At 47.4% G+C, this 18,132-nt stretch overlaps 1 protein-coding gene and 2 long non-coding RNA genes across 5 annotated transcripts in view; 1 reads left to right on the top strand and 2 right to left on the bottom strand.

The window, feature by feature from the left end:
- The window catches only part of CACNA1A (calcium voltage-gated channel subunit alpha1 A), a 307,938-nt gene that overhangs the window by 115,088 nt on the left and 174,718 nt on the right, over positions 1 to 18,132 (top strand). The window lies entirely within an intron of this gene.
- Positions 1 to 18,132, bottom strand: part of LOC144336742 (uncharacterized) — a 171,959-nt gene that overhangs the window by 34,263 nt on the left and 119,564 nt on the right. The gene's annotated exons all lie outside the window — the stretch shown is intronic.
- Positions 1 to 18,132, bottom strand: part of LOC144336757 (uncharacterized) — a 58,840-nt gene that overhangs the window by 23,578 nt on the left and 17,130 nt on the right. The gene's annotated exons all lie outside the window — the stretch shown is intronic.

The raw sequence follows: 18,132 nt of genomic DNA, 5'->3' as shown, positions 1-18,132 counted from the left end.
TCTCTCCTGGGGACCAGGAAGCGGCATGTGACAGAGGCAGCCATGGAGCACCAGAATGAATGAGAGCTCCGGGCCGCATATCCAACAGATACTATGGGATGCGGCTTTTAAAAATATGGTTGTTGCCGGGCACGGTGGCTCATGCCTGTAATCCCAGCACTTTGGGAGGCCTAGGCAGGTGAATCACCTGAGGTCAGGAGTTCGAGACCAGCCTGGCCAACATGGCAAAACCCTGTCTCTACCAAAGATACAAAAATTAGCTGGATATGGTGGCGGGTGCCTGTAATCCCAACTACGCGGAGGCTGAGGCAAGAGAATCGCTTGAACCCGGGAGGCAGAGGTTGCAGTGAGCCGACGTCATGCTACTGCACTCCAGCCTGGGTGACAAGAGCAAAACTCTGTCTCAAAAAATTTAAAAAACAAAAAATAAAAATATGGTTCTTGGTGAAAACAGGAAACAACAGAATGTGTCTAACTTCATCCTGTTTATGTCAGTTAAAAATAGACACACTCAAAATATCGCACGTGTTTTTGTGAGAATGCACTCCTATAAGGCCAAATTAAACATTCTCTCAGTTGTCTCGGAGGGAGAAGAAGGAAAGTAGGGTGTAGAGATAAAGGGGAATTAATGCATGAATGGATGAAGGTATAAACAAGAGAGAGGCATTGCACAGACTAACGGTGAAGATATCCCGTAATCTGAGGAGAGCAAAGAACTTGACTCTGCATTTGAAGATTCAGAAAATGAATTTCAGAAATAGTTTTCTCGCCGGGGGGGTGGCTCACTCCTGTAACCCCAACACTTTGGGAGGGCGAGGCAGGTGGATCACTTAAGGTCAGGAGTTCGAGACCAGCATGTGAAACCTGGTCTCTACTGAAAATACAGAAATTAGCCAAGCATGGTGGCATGTGCCTGTAATCCCAGCTACTCAGGAGGCTGAGGCAGGAGAATCACTTGAACCCAGGAGGCAGAGGTTACATTGAGCCGAGATCACGCCATTGTACTCCAGCCTTGGCAACAGAGCAAGACTTTGCCTCAAAAAAAAAAAAGAAGAAGAAGAAGAAAGCTGGGTGATTTAAGAATGAACTTGAAGGGGATCGCTCAGTCCTCAATTTAGGAGTGGCAAAAATATAGACTGTATGGGAAGCAGTTATGCTCCTTGGTACCCATCTCAGAAATATTTGGCCTGAGTCTGTAAGAGGCAGGTACTTTATCTAACCTGAGGTTAGGGAGTCACTACATCCCCATCTCCTCCCCTGCTTTCTAACCATGCTAACGTCTCCTTCTCACTCTCCTGTCTCGTCTCCTTCTCACTAATCTGCCTATTTACATTTTGGGCCTGTTTTCCTATTGGGGTTGCTGTGTTATTCTTGCTGATTTGCAAACATTCCTCTATGTCATCCTTTTAATTTTGTTTTAATTTTTAGAGACAGGATGTCATTCTGTTGTACTGGCTGTAGTGACGTAGCTCACTGCGGCCTCAAACTCTTGGGCTCAAACTCCTGTCCTCTGCCTCCACTTCTCAATTGGTAACCTCACTTCTCTCCATGAGGTCTCTCCGGCCCCAGGGCCTTTGCACATGTTCCCCTCTCTTCTGAGTGGCACATGGTAGTTGCTCCTCTATAAATATTTATTGACATCCTGACTTCCAACCAGCAGAGAAAAATTGAGCTCCTTCCCATGCTCAGGCTAGTGAAGGCATGAGCTTGGCTGAGGCCCCAGCGGGGAAGGTGAGTGGTGTGGCAGAGTTAACCAGGAGCAGCATGGTGGAATGAGTGAAGCAAGACACAGCACCCAGGCACCACATGTTGGCTGGACAAGTCGTTTAACCCTATGGGTCTCAATTTCCCTATCAATGAAAGGGAGAATAGAACAAGTCCCTGGTAAGCAGCATAAAATGAGTTCGCAGACTGTAAAGTAACAAGCCCACAACCTGGCAGAGAATAAATTTAATGAATATTGGCTCCTTATATCAGCAAGTTCTGATATAACCTAGCTACAATTAAGCAAATAAAATTAGAGGCCAGGCACGATGGCCCACACCTGTAATCCCAGCACTTTGGGGGGCCAAGACAGGTGGATCACCTGAGGTCAGGAGTTCGAGACCAGGCTGGCCAACATGATGAAACCCCATCTCTACTAAAAATACAAAAAATTAGCCAGGCATGGTGGCACATGCCTGTAGTCCCAGCTACTTGGGAGGCTGAGGCAGGAGAATCACTTGAACCCGGGAGGTGGAAGTTGCAGTGAGCCAAGATTGCGCCACTGCACTCCTGTCTGGTCGACAGAGTGAGATTTGTCTCAAAAGCAAAAGAAGTCTGGAGGCCAGGAGGTTGGTTGCAGGGTTGGTTCCGTGGCTCAACAATGTCTCCAAAGAGTCCTTTTCATCTTTCCACTCTAACATCGTCACTGTAAGGACTTTCTTTAACATTTACCACTCACAGCCCCAAGATGACTGCCTTGGTTCTTTTTTTTTTTTTTTTTTTCCTTCAGATAGAGAGTCTCACTCTGTCGCCCAGGCTGGAGTGCAGTGGCGGAATCTCGGCTCACTGCAACCTCTGCCTCCTGGGTTCAAGTGATTCTCCTGTCTCAGCCTCCTGAGTAGCTGGGATTACAGGTGCCTGCCACCGCACCTGGCTAATTTTTGTATTTTGTTTTTAGTAGAGATGGGGTTTCACCATATTGGCCAGGCTGGTCTTGAACTCCTGACCTCAGGTGATCCACCTGCCTCGGCCTCCCAAAGTGCTGGGATTACAGGCATGAGCCACCACGCCTGGCCAATGACTGCCTCAGTTCTAAGATACTTACCCAGCCATCCACGTAGACAGACACAAACCATCCGGCCAAAGAAGAGGGAGAGGAAGGGCTGTCTCTTACCACGCAACTCATCTCAAGGGGAATAAATCCTTTTCCAGAAGCACCCAGCAGATTTTTCACCCAGATCCTGTTAGACCTACAACTGAGTCATGTGACAAGTGCTCTCATTGCAAGGAATCTTGGGAAAAAGAGAATATTAGGCATTTTCTGCCTTTGATGAGAGGTGGGCTCTGCCAGCAAGGAAGGGGGTGGGTGGTAGCTCTTGGATGGACATCTGTGTCTTCCACTATTCTTTTTTTTTTTTTTTAAAGAGACAAGGTCTCACTCTGATGCCCAGGCAGAAGTGCAGTGGCACAATCACAGCTCACTGCTGCCTCAACCTGCCAGGCTCAGGTGATCCTCCTGCCTCAGCCTCACAAGTAGCTGGAGGAGTGCATCACCATGGCTGGCTAATTTTTATATTTTTTGTAGAGATGGGGTCTCCTTATGTTGCCCAGGCTGGTCTTGAACTCCTGAGCTCAAGCAATCCTCCTGCCTTAGCCTCCCAAAGTGCTGGGATTACAGGCATAAGCCACCACGCCTGGACTCTCTTCTTTAAATACTGAGCCTTCCACCTCTTCTAGAATATACTCTGTTAGTTATCAACCACACTTTCCTACATTTTTGCTTCATTAGCCATTCAGTAAACATTTATTGAGTGCCTACTGTATGCCAGGCACAGCGTTAGGTGCTGGAGATGCTATGAACAAAACAGATGAAAATTTCTAAAAAATAAAATAAAAAATAAAAATAAATTTCGCAAAGCCAGGCACAGTGACTTATGCCTATAGTTCCAGCTACTCAGGAGGCTGAGGCAGTAGGATCTCATCAGACTGGGAGTTTGAGTCCAGCCCGGGCAACAGAGTAAGACCCTGTCTTTAAAAAAGAAAAGAAGGCTGGGCGTGGTGGCTCACACCTGTAATCCTAGCACTTTGGGAGGCCAAAGCGGGTAAATCACAAGGTCAGGAGTTTGAGATTAGCCTGACCAACATGGTGAAATCCCACCTCTACTAAAAATGTAAAAATTAGCCAGGCATGGTGGCAAGTGCCTGTAATCCCAGCTACTTGGGAGGCTGAGGCAGGAAAATTGCTTGAACCTGGGAGGCGGAGGTTGCAGTGAGCCGAGATCGTGCCACTGCACTCCAGCCTGGGCAACAGAGTGAGACCCTGTCTCAAAAAAAGAAAAAGGAAAAGGAAAAGAAAAGAAAAACAAAAGAAAAAAGAAAAGGAAAAAAAAGAGAAGAAAAGAAAAGAGAAAAGAGAAAAGAAAAATCCTGCCCTACGGAGATGGACATGCTAGAACATCACAGTCCAATGGAACTTTCTGCAGTGATGAAAGTGTTCTATGTATGCACCGTCCACATGTGGCTTGGGAGCACTTAAAACGTGACTGGTACAAGTGAATTTTTCATTTAATTTAAATGAATTTAAATCTATATTTAAATAGCTATGTGTGGCTAGTGGTTACTTTATTGGGCAGTGCAGCTCTCTAAAGGCCAAGAGATACATCATCAACTTCTCTCCCTTGACCCATATTCAGTTCTCTGCCACCCTGAAAATCTCCTGTCCTGCCTGGGCTCACATTTCCAATTCTTCTCCTCTTGCTCTCCCTCAACCATCAGCCCCAGCAAGACTGATACGACCCTGATGCCACATGAAATGCATTTCTTCATCCTTTACTCTTACTCATCTCTGTGCTGTCCTGGAGACCAATGACTGTTCCTTTCTCAAAATGCTTTTCTATTTTTGTGTGTTTTTGTTGTTGCTATTGTTTTTTGGGTTTTTTTGAGATGGAGTTTCGCTCTCGTCGCCCAGGCTGGAGTGCAATAGTGAGATCTCGGTTTACTGCAACCTCTGCCTCCCAGGTTCAAGCGATTCTCCTGCCTCAGCCTCCCAAGTAGCTGGGATTACAGGCGCCTGCCACCACGGCTGGCTAATTTTTTGTATTTTTGGTAGAGACGAAGTTTCGCCATGTTGGCCAGGCTGATCTCGGACTCCTAACCTCAGGTGATCCACCTGCCTCAGTCTCTCAAAGTGCTGGGATTACAGGCATGAGCCACCGTGCCCAGCCTCAAAATGCTTTTGAACTTGACTGTCAGGTATGCCATTCTCTACCGAGTCTCCTCCCATGTCTGTGTCTTCTCCCTCTTTCTCACAAATCTCTTTCCTCTACTTGTCTCTTAAAATGTTGCTCTCCTGCAATGCTCCACTGGGCACACTTAGCTTTTTCCACTTTACTCATCTACCCTGGGTTATCTGGTCTACCGTAACCCTGTCCTCTGCCACACCTCAATTATTCACCCACCCCAATATTTATTGAGTACCCACTAGGCCATGAAAGATGCTACCAAAAAAAGCCCCTGTCCTCTTGGAGCTGACATTCTAGAAGAGGGCATGAATAATAAATACGACTTAATAAATAGTATGGCCAGGCTTGGTGGCTTACACCTGTAATCCAAACACTAGGAGGCCAAGATGAGAGGATCAGTTGAATCCAGGAGTTTGAGACCAGCTTGGGCAACGTAGTGGGACCCTGTCTCTACAAAAAAATATATATATAAAAAATTAGGTGGGTAGGGTGGTGCATGCCTATAGTTCCAGCTACTTGGGAGGACACGGTGGAAGGATTGCTTGAGCCCAAGAGGTCAAGGCCGCAGTGAGCTGTGACTGTGCCACTGCACGCCAGCCTGGGTGACAGAGGGAGATCCTGTCTTAAAAATAAATAAATAAACAAACAAACAAACAGTATAATTCCAGGTAGTGAAGGGGCAGGATCTCTTTAGCTAGGAAGTTGAGGGATGTTCTCTCTGAGAAGACAGAATCTGAGTTTCAACCTGAAGAATTCGAAGAGGCCAGCTGGGTAAAAGATGAGAGTTGAAGGAATGGGGATGGCAGAGGAGACAGCCAATATAGTAATTCTCAATAAAGCAGAAAATGAGCTTTTCCTGCTAGCAGGACAGAAAGGAAGTCGGAGTGGCCAGGGTGTTGTGGGACAAGGTGGTCAGCAGGAGTCACATCACGCAAAGTCATGTGGTCATGGTAGAGTTTAAATTTTACTCCACGCCTGATGGAAGCCATTGGAAGATTTTAACTGAGGAGTGACAGAAAACTGGCATCTCAAACTCAACATGTCTACAACCCAGTTCTTGATCTTCCTCGAAACCTTCTTCCTCCATCTTCCCCTTCTCCATTGACAGCAACTCCATGCTTCAGGTAGCTCAGGCCAAAACCCTGGAATCGCCCTTGACACTTCTCCCTCCTGCTCCACACTCAGTCTTTCCATTGGAAGCCCTAGGGGCTGCCATGTTCACACCGCCTGACATACTATATATTTCTCCATTATTGTTTTGTTCTTGGCAGCATCTTTAGGAACTCTGAGTATCTGGCACATAGTAGGTGCTCGCTAAATCCTTGTTGAATAAATGAATGAACATCACTCCGTGGTCCTTTCAGAACCAGAGCCATTCTTCCCTTTCTTCACCACCCTTTTCCCTCACCCTGCCCAACTAGTCACAGGAGTTAGAGGACAACACAGTGGAGAACTGGGATTCTGGAGTCTTGTGGCCGATCTGGGGTTCGAGTTCTTACTCAGCAGTAGGAACCTCCACGTGGGATTAACTTATCTGGGCTTTAGTTTCCTCCTCTGTAAAATGGGCCTCAAACTGCCAACCACTGGGATGCAGGGAGGATTTGATGAGCCCAGGCAGGCTCCCTGGAGCACAGCAATCAATGGCAGCTATATATAAACCAGGGCCTCTTTTGTACTCCCACTGCCTTTGTCCTAGTTCCAGCCCTCATTACACCAGCCTGCTCTTGCGGCTCCCTCCTAACTTCTGCTCCATCACCACCAATCTGTCCTTTCAGCTGTCAGGCTTGTCTTCCGAACGCCAACCCTAATCACATCCCTTCCTGCTCCAAAACCTTACATGACTCTCACTGTCCACAGGACAAGACCCAGCATCTAGTTGACAGCCTCCACTGTCCAGCTCACCCAGCCTCTCCCCTACCACGTACACTGAGTGAAGCCTTCTGCCTCCATAGGGCGTTCTTAGGCAGAGAAGCCTCCCTTATCTTCCTGTTCCCCTCCTAATTCCTTCTTATCCTTCCCGAGAGGAGGCTGTGAGGTAATGCGTCTTGGGAGCCAGCTGGGATTGCACAGGGAGGTGAGATTATCTGCATTTCCGAGGCTTGAACAAGTTAAGGCGGTGGGAAAGGTCACACAATGAGAAAATGCAGGGCCAGGATTTAACCCGTCTTGAGATGTTCTGACTGTGCTATGCTGCCTCCCCGGACATGAGCTCTGCGATAATGCTGTCGCCGGGCTGTAATCGTTTCCTCTTCATCCCTGCCTCCTCTATCCCTGGGGTCAGAGGACTTGTAGTTGAATCTCTCATTCACTCATTGGTGTGGTCTCTCCCTAAAGCAGGGTGGCGTTTGTCTCAGTGTTATCGCTGCATCCAGTGCAACCTCCCTGGTCCAGGCTCATCAGTGTTCACCCGCATCAATGCAGTTGCCTCCTCCTCAATCTCCCAGCTTCCGGCCTTGCACCCAAGAGGGATCGTATTTTAACACAAGTCAGATGACATCCCTCCTCCCCTCAGAACCCTCCATGGCTCACACCTTACTCAGAGCAAAAGCCAAAGTCCTCTCCACAACACACAAAGCCCTGCACCATCCATCACCTCCCTGCCTTCCTCCCCTCGCACTCTCCCCCTCGCTCGCTCTGCTCCAGCCACACCAACTCATCCCTGTTTCTCAAATACACCAGGCATGGTCTAGCTATTTAATGCATGGTCCAGCTGGGTGCATTTGAAGAATAGGGATGAATTGGTGTGGCTGAGACAGAGTGAGTGAGGGGGAGAGTGGAGGAGGACCTGTGCACCAGCTGGACCTTTGTACCAGCTGTTCCCTTTGCCTAGAGTTTTCCCCGACATATTCCCATATTCGTATGGCTTACTCTCCTGCCTCCCTTGCTTTCTCCCAGTCTTTATTCAAATATCTATTTCTCTGCACTTGTGCTGTCTGATACAGTCACCGCTGGCCACATGTGGCCTTCGAGCCCTTCAATTGAAACACATGAAAGTGTAGAATATTGACCAGATTCCACGGGAAATAATGTGCAAAATGTCTTTTCTTTCTTAAGATACAGGATTTCGCTCTGTCTCCCAGCCTGGAATGCAGTGGCACGATCAAAGCTCACTGCAGCCTCAAACTCCCAAACTCAAATGATCCTCCCACCAACAGCCTCCCGAGTAGCTGGGGTTACAGGCACACACCACAACGCCATGCCAATTTTTAAAATTATTATTATTTTTATTATTAGCGACAAGGTCTTGCCATGTTGCTCAGGCTGGTCTGGAACTCCTGGCCTCAAGTGATCCTCCTGCCTCAGCCTCCCGAGTAGCTGAGATTATAGGCAGGAGCTTTTGTGCCCAGCAGGTCTACAATTTTATTAGAGTGATTCAGTCTGGGCGCAGTGGCTCATGCCTCAAATACCAGCATTTTGGGAGGTCAAGGTAGGTGGATTGCTTGAGCTCAGGAGTTCGAGACCAGCCTGGCCAATATGGTGAAACCCCATCTCTCAAAAAAATGCAAAAATTAGCTGGGCGTGGTGGCTCATGCCTGTAGTCCCAGCTACTTAGAAGGCTGAGGCAGGAGGATCACCTGAGCCCGGGAGGCGGAGGTTGCAATGAGCTGAGATCGAGCCACTGCACTCCATCCTGGGCAAAAAGGAGACCCTGTCTCAATAAATAAATAAATAAATAAATAAATAAATAAATAAACTAATAAACTAACTTTACCTGTTTCTTTTTACTTTTTTAATGTGGCTAATAGAAAATTTAAATTTTTTTTTTTTTTTTTTTTTTTTTTTGAGACAAAGTCATGTTCTGTCACCTAGGCTGGTAGGCAGTGGCATGATCTCGGCTCACTGCAACCTTCACCTCCCAGGTTCAAGTAGTTATCCTGCCTCAGCCTCCGAGTAGCTGGGATTACAGGCGCCCACCACCACGCCCAGCTAATTTTTTTGCATTTTTAGTTGAGATGGGGTTTCACCATGTTGGCCAGGCTGGTCTCGAACTCCTGACCTCAGGTTATCTGCCCGCCTTGGCCTCACAAAGTGCTGGGATTACAGGCATGAGCCACCACGCCTGGCCATAAAATTTCGTAAATAGCTCTTAATAGATTTCTCCTGGGCAGTGCTAGTCTGAACACTTTTTTTTGGACGGAGTTTCGCTCTGTTGCCAGGCAGGAGTACAATGGCTCGATCTCAGCTCATTGCATCCTCTGCCTCCCAGGTTCAAGTGATTCTCCTGCCTTAGCCTCCCAAGTAGCCTGGGACTGCAGGGGCCCACCACCACACCCAGCTAATTTTTGTATTTTTAGTAGAGACAGGGTTTCACCGTATTTGCCAGGCTGGTCTCGAACACCTGGCCTTGCAATCCGCTTGCCTCAGCCTCCCAAAGTGCTGGCGTGAGCCACTGCCCCTGGCTTTCTTTTTTTTTTTTTTTCCTGAGACTAAGTTTCACTCTTACTGTCCAGGCTGGAGTGCAATGGCGTGATCTCAGCTCACCGCAGCCTCTGCCTCCCAGGTTCAAGCTTTTCTCCTGCCTCAGCCTCCAAGTAGCTGGGATTACAGGCGTGAGCCACCACGCCCGGCCCTGAACACTTTTAACACTGAAGTGGTTCCCTTCCAGGTGGTAAAGAGCAGGTGCCTTTACTGATAGAAATGTCACCACTCCGCCCGGGCGCGGTGGCTCAAGCCTGTAATCCCTGCACTTTGGGAGGCCGAGACGGGCGGATCACGAGGTCAGGAGATCGAGACCATCCTGGCTAACACGGTGAAACCCCGTCTCTACTAAAAATTACAGAAAGCTAGCGGGGCGCGGTGGCGGGCGCCTGTAGTCCCAGCTACTCGGGAGGCTGAGGCAGGAAAATGGCGTAAACCCGGGAGGCGGAGCTTGCAGTGAGCTGAGATCCGGCCACTGCACTCCAGCCTGGGTGACAGAGCGAGAATCCGTCTCAAAAAAAAAAAAAGAAAAAAGAAATGTCACCACTCCCCTCACACCCCCAGCCCCATGTCACTGACACATCCTTTCCCCTTGCTCTTTGGCGACTTTCTCCTAAGTACTCATCACCCTAACATCTGTCGTACAGGTACACCTCAGAGACACTGCTGGTTTGGTTCCAGGTCACCATAATAAGGCGAATATTGTAATAAAGTGAGTCATGTGCCTTTTTTTGGTTTCCCAGTGCGCATAAAAGTTATGCTTACACTATAGTCTATTAAGTGCATGACAGTGTTATGTCTAAAAAAAAAAAAAAAGTACATACCTTAATTTTAAAATGCATCAGCGCTGGGCACAGCAGCTCACGCTTGCAATCCCAACACTTTGGGAGGCCAAGGCAGGAGGACTGCTTGAGCCCAGGGGTTTGAAACCAAGCAACAAAGTGAGACCCCGTTTCTACACAAAAAGTTATTTTTAAAAATAGCTGCTTATGGTGGCACATGCCTGTGAGTCCAGCTACATGAGAGGCTGAGGTGGGAGGCTCGCTTGAGCCCGAGAGATTGAGGCTGCAGCGAGCTATGATCACACCACTGCACTCTTCTTGCCTGGGAGACAGAGTGAGACCGTATCTCTCAACAAAAATTACAAATTAAAAAAATAAAAAGGCTGGGCACAGTGGCTCACGCCTGTAATCCCAACAGTTTGTGAGGCCAAGGTGGGTGGATCACTTGAGGTCAAGAGTTCAAAACCATCCCAGCCAACTTGGTGAAACCCCGTCTCTATTAAAAATACAAAAAATAGCCGGGTGTGGTAGCGCACACCTGTAAGCTCAGCTACCGGGGAGGCTGAGGCACGAGAATTGCTTGAACCTGGGAGGTGGAGGGAGGGTGCAGTGAGCCGAAATTGCACCACTGCACTCCAGCCTGGGTGACAGAGTGAGACTCTGTCTCAAAAAAAAAAAAATTAAAAATAAAAATAAATAAATAAATAAAAATGTTTTATTACTTAAAAAAAAAAAAGTTGACAATCATCTGAGCCTTCAGCTAGTCCTCGTCTTACTGGTGAAGGGTCACTGGCTCAATGTCGATGGGTGCTGACTGATCGGGGTGGTGGTTGCTGAAGACTGGGGTGGCTGTGACATCAAGGAAATTTTCTGCATCCATCGACTCTTCCTTTTACGAAAGATTTCTCTAGTATGAGATGCTCGTTGACAGCATTTTACCCACAGTAGAACTTTTTTTCAGAATTGGAGTCGGTCCTCTCAAACCCTGCCACTGCTTTGCCAACTAAGTTTATGTCATATTCTAAATCCCATGTTGTCATTTTAACGGTGTTCACAGAATTTTCACCAGGAGTAGTCTCCATCTCAAGAAATTACTTTCTTTGCTCTTCCGTAACAAGTAACTCCTCATGCATTGAAGTGTGATCATGAGGGCTGCAGCAATTCAGTCACATCTTCAGGCTCCACTTCTAATTCTAGTTCTCTTGCTATTCCATCACATCTGCAGTGACTTCGTCCAGTTAAGTCTTGAACTCCTCAAAGTCATCCATGAGGATTGGAGTTGACTTCCTCAAAATTCCTATTAACGTTGATATTGTGACCTGTTCCCATGAATCACAGATGTTCTTTTTGTTGTTGTTCATTGTGGATTTTTTTTTTTAATTGAGTTGAGGTCTCACCACGTTGCCCAGACTGGTCTTGAACTCCTGGCCTCAAGTGATCCTCCTGCCTTGGTCTCCCGAAGTTCTAGGATTACAGGCATGAGCCACTGGAACCAGCCACAGATGTTCCTAATGGTATCTAGAATGGTGAATCCTTTCCAGAAAGTTTTCAATTTCCCTTGCCCAGGTGCATCAAAGGAATTTGTCTATGGCAGCTATAGCCTTATGAAATGTATCCCTTAAATAATAAGACTTGAAATACGGCCGGGCGCGGTGGCTCAAGCCTGTAATCCCAGCACTTTGGGAGGCCGAGACGGGTGGATCACGAGGTCAGGAGATCGAGACCATCCTGGCTAACACGGTGAAACCTCGTCTCTACTAAGAAATACAAAAAACTAGCCGGGCGAGGTGGCGGGCGCCTGTAGTCCCAGCTACTCGGGAGGCTGAGGCCAGAGCATGGCGTGAACCCGGGAGGCGGAGCTTGCAGTGAGCTGAGATCCGGCCACTGCACTCCAGCCTGGGCTACAGAGCGAGACGCCGTCTCAGGAAAAAAAAAAAAGACTTGAAAAACAAAATTACTTCTTGATTCATGGGCTACAGAATGAATGTTGTGGCTGGGCATGGTGGCTCACACCTGTAATCCCAGCACTTTGAGAGGCTGAGGCAGGTGGGTCACTTGAGGTCAGGAGTTCAAGACCAGCCTGGTCAACATGGTGAAACCCCATCGCTACTAAAAATACAAAAATTAGCTGGGCTGGGTGGTGTGTGACTTTAATCCCAGCTACTTGGGAGGCTGAAGCAGGAGAATTGCTTGAACCCCCTAGAAGACGGAGGTTGCAGTGAGCCAAGATCACACCATTGCGGCGACAGAGTGAGACTCTGCCTCAAAAAAAAAAAAAAAAAAAAAAAAAGAGGCCGGGCACGGTGGCTCAAGCCTGTAATCCCAGCACTTTGGGAGGCCGAGACAGGCGGATCACAAGGTCAGGAGATCGAGACCAGCCTGGCTAAATAACGGTGAAACCCCGTCTCTACTAAAAAATACAAAAAACTAGCCGGGTGAGGTGGCGGGCGCCTGTAGTCCCAGCTACTCGGGAGGCTGAGGCAGGAGAATGGCATAGACCCGGGAGGCAGAGCTTGCAGTGAGCTGAGATACGGCCACTGCACTCCAGCCTGGGCGACAGAGGGAGACTCCGTCTCAAAAAAAAAAAAAAAAAAAAAAAGAATGTTGTGTTAGAAGACATAAAAACAACATTCATCTTCTTGTACACGTCCATCAGAGGTCCTGGATAACCAGTGCATTGTCAGCAGTAATATTTTTGAAAGAAATATTTTTTCTGTCTGGGTACAGTGACTTGCACCTGGAATCCCACCACCTTGGCAGGCCGATGCAGGTGGATCACCTGAGGTCAGGAGTTCAAGACCAGCCTGGCCAACATGGTGAATCCCCAAGTCTACTAAAAATACAAAAAAAAATTATCCAGGCATGGTAGCAGGTGCCTGTAATCCCAGCTACCCCAGAGGCTGAGGCAGGAGAATCGCTTGAACCTGGGAGGCAGAGGTTGCAGTGAGCCAAGGTCGTGCCATTGCACTCCAGCCTGGGCAACAAGAGTGCAACTTCGTCCAAAATATATATATTGTATTATATATGTATATTTTCTGAGTAGATCTCAACAGTGGACTTAAAATATCAGTCATCCACGCTATAAACAGACGGGCTGTCATTCAGTCTTCATTGTTCCATTTATAGAGCACAGGCAAAGTAGATTTAGCATAATTCTTAAGACCCTAGGACTTTTGGAATGGTAAATGAGCATTGGGTTCAACTTAAAGTCACCAGGAGCACTAGCCGCTAACAAGAGAGTCAGCCTGTCCTTTGAAGCTTTGAAGCCAGGCATTGACTTCTCTTCTCTAGCTATGAAAGTCCTAGATGGCATCTTTTTCCAATAGGGCATTTTGTCTACATTAAAAATCTGTTGTTTAGTGTCACCAGCTTCATTAATAATCTCAGCTAGATCTTCTGGATAACTTACCGCAACTTCTCCATCAGCACTTGCCACTTCACCTTGCACTTTTAGATTATGGGGACAGCTTCTTTCCTTAAACCTCATGAACCAAGACCTTCTAGCTTCAGATTTTTCTTCTGAAGCTTCCCCACCTCTCTCAGTCTTCACAGAATTGAAGAGAGTTAGGGGCTTGCTGTGGATTAGGCTTTGGCTTAAGGGAATGTTGTGGCTGGTTTGATCTTCTACCTAGACCATTAAAACTTTCTCCATGTCAGCAACAAGCCTGTCTCACTTTCTTATCATTGACGTGTTTACTGGAGTAGCCCTTTTAATTTCCTTCAGTAACTTTTCCTTTGCATTCACAACTTGGCTCACCTCTAGCTTATGGCCTTTTTTTTTTTTTTTTTTTTTTTTGAGACAGGGTCTCACTCTGTTGCCCAGGCTGGAGTGCAGTGGTGCGATCACCGCTCACTGCAGCCTCAACTTCCTAGGACCAAGTGATCCTCCCACCTTAGCCTCCTAAATAACTGAGACCACAGGTGTGTACCACTACACCCAGCTAATTTTTAAATTTTCTGTAGAGATGAAGTCTCCCTATTTTGCCCAGGCTGGTCTCAAACTCCTAGGCTCAAGCTGTCCTCTCACCTCAGCCTCCCAAAGTGCTGGGATTACAGGCATGAGCCACCATCCCTGGCCCTGTCTCGGCTTTTGACATGCCTTCCTCACTGTGTTTAATCATTTCTAGCTTTTAATTTAAAGTGAGAGGCATGGCCGGGCGCGGTGGCTCAAGCCTGTAATCCCAGCACTTTGGGAGGCCGAGGCGGGTGGATCACGAGGTCAGGAGATCGAGACTATCCTGGCTAACATGGTGAAACCCCGTCTCTACTAAAAATACAAAAAACTAGCCGGGCGTGGTGGCGGGCGCCTGTAGTCTCAGCTACTTGGGAGGCTGAGGCGGGAGAATGGCGTGAACCCAGGAGGCGGAGCTTGCAGTGAGCCGAGATCACGCCACTGCACTCCAGCCTGGGAGACACAGCGAGACTCCGTCTCAAAAAAATAAAAATAAAAAAAATAAAAATAAAAAAATAAAGTGAGAGGCATGAGACTCTTCCTTTCACTTGAGCACTTAAAGGCCATTGTAAGGTTATACACTGACCTAATTTCAATATTGTTATGTCTCAGGGAATAGGAAGGCCCAAGGAAAGCAGGAGAGATGGGGGAATAACCAGTTGGCAAAACAGTCAGAACACACCCAACATTTATCGATCAAGTTTGCCATCTTCTATGGATGTGGTTCGTGGCACCCCCAAACAATTCCAATAGTCACATCAAAGATCACTGATCACAGATCACCATAACAGATATAATAATTATGTAAAAGTTTGAAATACTGTAAGAATTACCAGAGTGTGACGCAGAGACGCGAGTGAGCACACACTGTTAGGGAAAAAAATGCCCTGATAGACTTCCTTGATGCAGGGTTGCCACAAATCTTCAATTTGTAAGAAACACAATATCTGCAAATTGCAGTAAAGCAAAGTACCGTGAAATGAAGTCTGCCTCGGCCGATGTGGTGGCTCACACCCATAATCCCAGCACTTTGGGAGGCCAAGGCAAGAGGATCCCTTGAGCCCAGGAGTTGGAGGCCAGCCTGGGCAACACAGGGAGACTCCATCTCTAAAACAAAACAAAACAAAACAAAGCCTGCTTGTATTTATTGGGTTTACTCTCAGTCTCCCCCCACACAGAGACAGGGCCTGGCTTGTTATTAGTGCTCAGTTAATGTTTGTGAAGTGAAAAAGTAAGGACTTAGCCACTGCCTGTTCTTTGCTGTGAACACCTGACAGCTTTTATCTGCCAGCACAGAAGAAAACAAGGTGCAAGAAGAGAATAATGATCTCTAAGTCAGAATTTGAGGAACCCAAGTTAGTATCAGAAAGCTGGTAGGAGAAGAGAAAAATAAAGTAAATCAAATTAAAAGTTGAATGGGCCAGGTGCAGTAGCTCATACCTATAATCCCAGCACTTTGGGAAGCCAAAGTGAGAGGATCACTTGAGGCCAGGAGTTCAAGACCAGCCTGGGCAATATAGCAAGACCCCATCTCTACAAAAAATTTTTTAAATTTTCTGAATGTGTTGTTGTACACTTGTAGTCCCAGCTGCTTAGGAGGCAGAGGTGGGAGGATTGCTTGAGCCCAGGAGATTGAGGCTGCAAGTGAGCTGTTACTGCACCACTGTACTCAAGCCTGGGTGACAATAAGTCCCTGTCTCTAAAAATAAAAATAAATAAATTCATTTTTTGTAAAGTTGTATGTCATGGCCCCTGCCTACTCTGGCTTCATGGCTTGCTGCTTGAACCTCACCATCCAAATCCCAGTGGTGACACCATGTCATTTCTTGAATTTTCCAAGCCTCCTTCAGTCCCAAGCTCTCTGTCATGGCCGCTGTCTCAGCCTGGAAAGTTCTTTCCCCACTGGCCAGATTTCTCCTCATCTCTGGGAACTTGACTTGAAGTAGGGGGTATCCCCAGGCCCCGGACTAGTTAACACAACCTGCTGTGTGCCCCTCAAAGCCATTGTCTTCTTAGCTGAGAAGGCATCACACCTGCAACAGATTCATTCATTGTGTGCATGTTTTTCTTAAGTGCTTCTCTTCTGCATCAGCTCCGTGGGGCAGGGATAGTCTCGTGTGTCACTCTACCCAGCATATAGGATGTGCTCAGACGCCCACTTGTGGATGGTGGAAAAGTAGGTCAGTCCAACCTAATATGCCCATCTCTCCTCTAGGAGTAATCTTGAGGAAAAAAAAAGTTGAGCACAGGCTTCGTGTTAGTTTAGGATGACCCAGAATAGACCCTGAAACAAGAATTTAGGGCAATCCTTGTGCAAGTAGTTCATCTGAGAGGTGACCCCAGAAAGGGTTGGAGAGGAAGAGGGGAGGTGGGGCAAAGAAGGATGAGTTGTCCTGTGGGCATTTGAGCTCAGTCCCACTGGGAGCCCATGTGGAACTTACATCTTAAGTGATCTAGAATGAGGGGTAGGGAGCTGGGGTATTGATCCACCAACTCCCAGCAATCTTTGGTTGAGGGCTGCTCCCTTAAAGTTCATTCCCTGGGCCTGCCTCAGCTTTGGAGAAAGCCCTGAGGCAAGAGGTACAGATACCAGTTGGCCACAGACTGAAGTGTTAACACCCAAGCCCCTGTATAAAACTGAAAAATCAAGCCAGGTGTGGTGGTTCCCGCCTGTAATCCCAGATACTCAGTAGGCTAAGACAGGAGGATTGCTTGAGCCCAGGAGTTCAAGGCTGTATCGAGCTATGATTGCACCACTGCATTCCAGCCTGGGCATCAGAGCAAGACCCCATGTCTAAAATAAAAATAAACTGAAAAATCCCCAAGTTATTTGCCAACCTTCCATTAACCACAGACCCTCTGGTATTCGGCATTTCTTGTCCATTATATGAAGTTCTGATGACAATCTCTTTTATTGTATTGTGCCTTGACCATGCACTGTACATCACTTAGCTCTGAAATGGACATGTTCAGGAAACAGGGCCAGGAGGGACCCTGTATTTCAACAGCAATACTTTTACAAATGAGGTCTCATGACAGGGTCTTGCCCGGAGGGTTTCTGCAGAAGCCTCATCCCACCTACCACTATCATCCTTACTAACTTGCATTTACAAAAGGGACTCTTTTTGACCAGAGGCTTGGGGTCTGTAGCTGCCTTCTAGCCGGCTGATGCCGGCTGGTCCACACAGGCAAGATCACACCCATTTTTTTGTTTTCTTATTTATTCCTGAGTAGCTTAGCATACCACCTGTGTGCCTGGCATTGTGCTGACCACTTTTTATCAACTTACTGAATCCTCACAGCCCTTAGAGGTATTGATACTATTGTTATCGAGGTTATACAAAAGGGGGAAACTGAGGCACAGAGCAGGGACGTTCTTTGCCCAAGGTCACCCAACTGGAAAGTGGCAGAGCTGGGATTTGAACCCATGCAGGCTGGGCTCTTAACACTGAACTGCTTTCCTGCCATTTGTTAAAGAGGTACAAACCAGGCCAGACACACGCCTGTAATCCCAGCACTTTGGGAGGCTGAGGCGGGTGGATCACCTGAGGTCAGGAGCTCAAGATCAGCCTGGCCAACATGGTGAAACCCCGTTTCTACAAAAATGCAAAAAAAAGCACCCAGGCATGATGGCAGGTGCCTAGTAATCCCAGCTACTCGGGAGGCTGAGGCAGGAGAATCCCTTGAACCCGGGGGCAGAGGTTGCAGTGAGCTGAGATCGCGCCATTGCACTCCAGCCTGGGCAACAGAGCGAGACTCTGTCTCAAAAAAATAAATAAATAAAATAAAATAAAGAGTCACAAACCCCGAAAGGTCTGTCATTCCCCCAGGGCCCCAGGCCACCCCACAACCTATTGTCATTGTATGTTGTGAAATATACTGAATGTCACCCTAACCATGAGCCATCGGGAAGTTTCCATTTCTCTCACTGCAACATTTGTGGAATGTGAACCATCTGTTGGGGGTCTTTGTAAATCACCTTTTATCCCATGAGGCAGGTACTGTTAAGACCATTTTACAGGTGACAAAACTG

Source organism: Macaca mulatta, chromosome 19 (assembly GCF_049350105.2).
Source record: "Macaca mulatta isolate MMU2019108-1 chromosome 19, T2T-MMU8v2.0, whole genome shotgun sequence".
Classification (NCBI taxonomy): Eukaryota; Metazoa; Chordata; class Mammalia; order Primates; family Cercopithecidae; genus Macaca; species Macaca mulatta.
The sequence above is the reverse complement of the archived record's forward strand: the minus strand, read 5'-3'. Positions and strand labels throughout refer to the sequence as shown.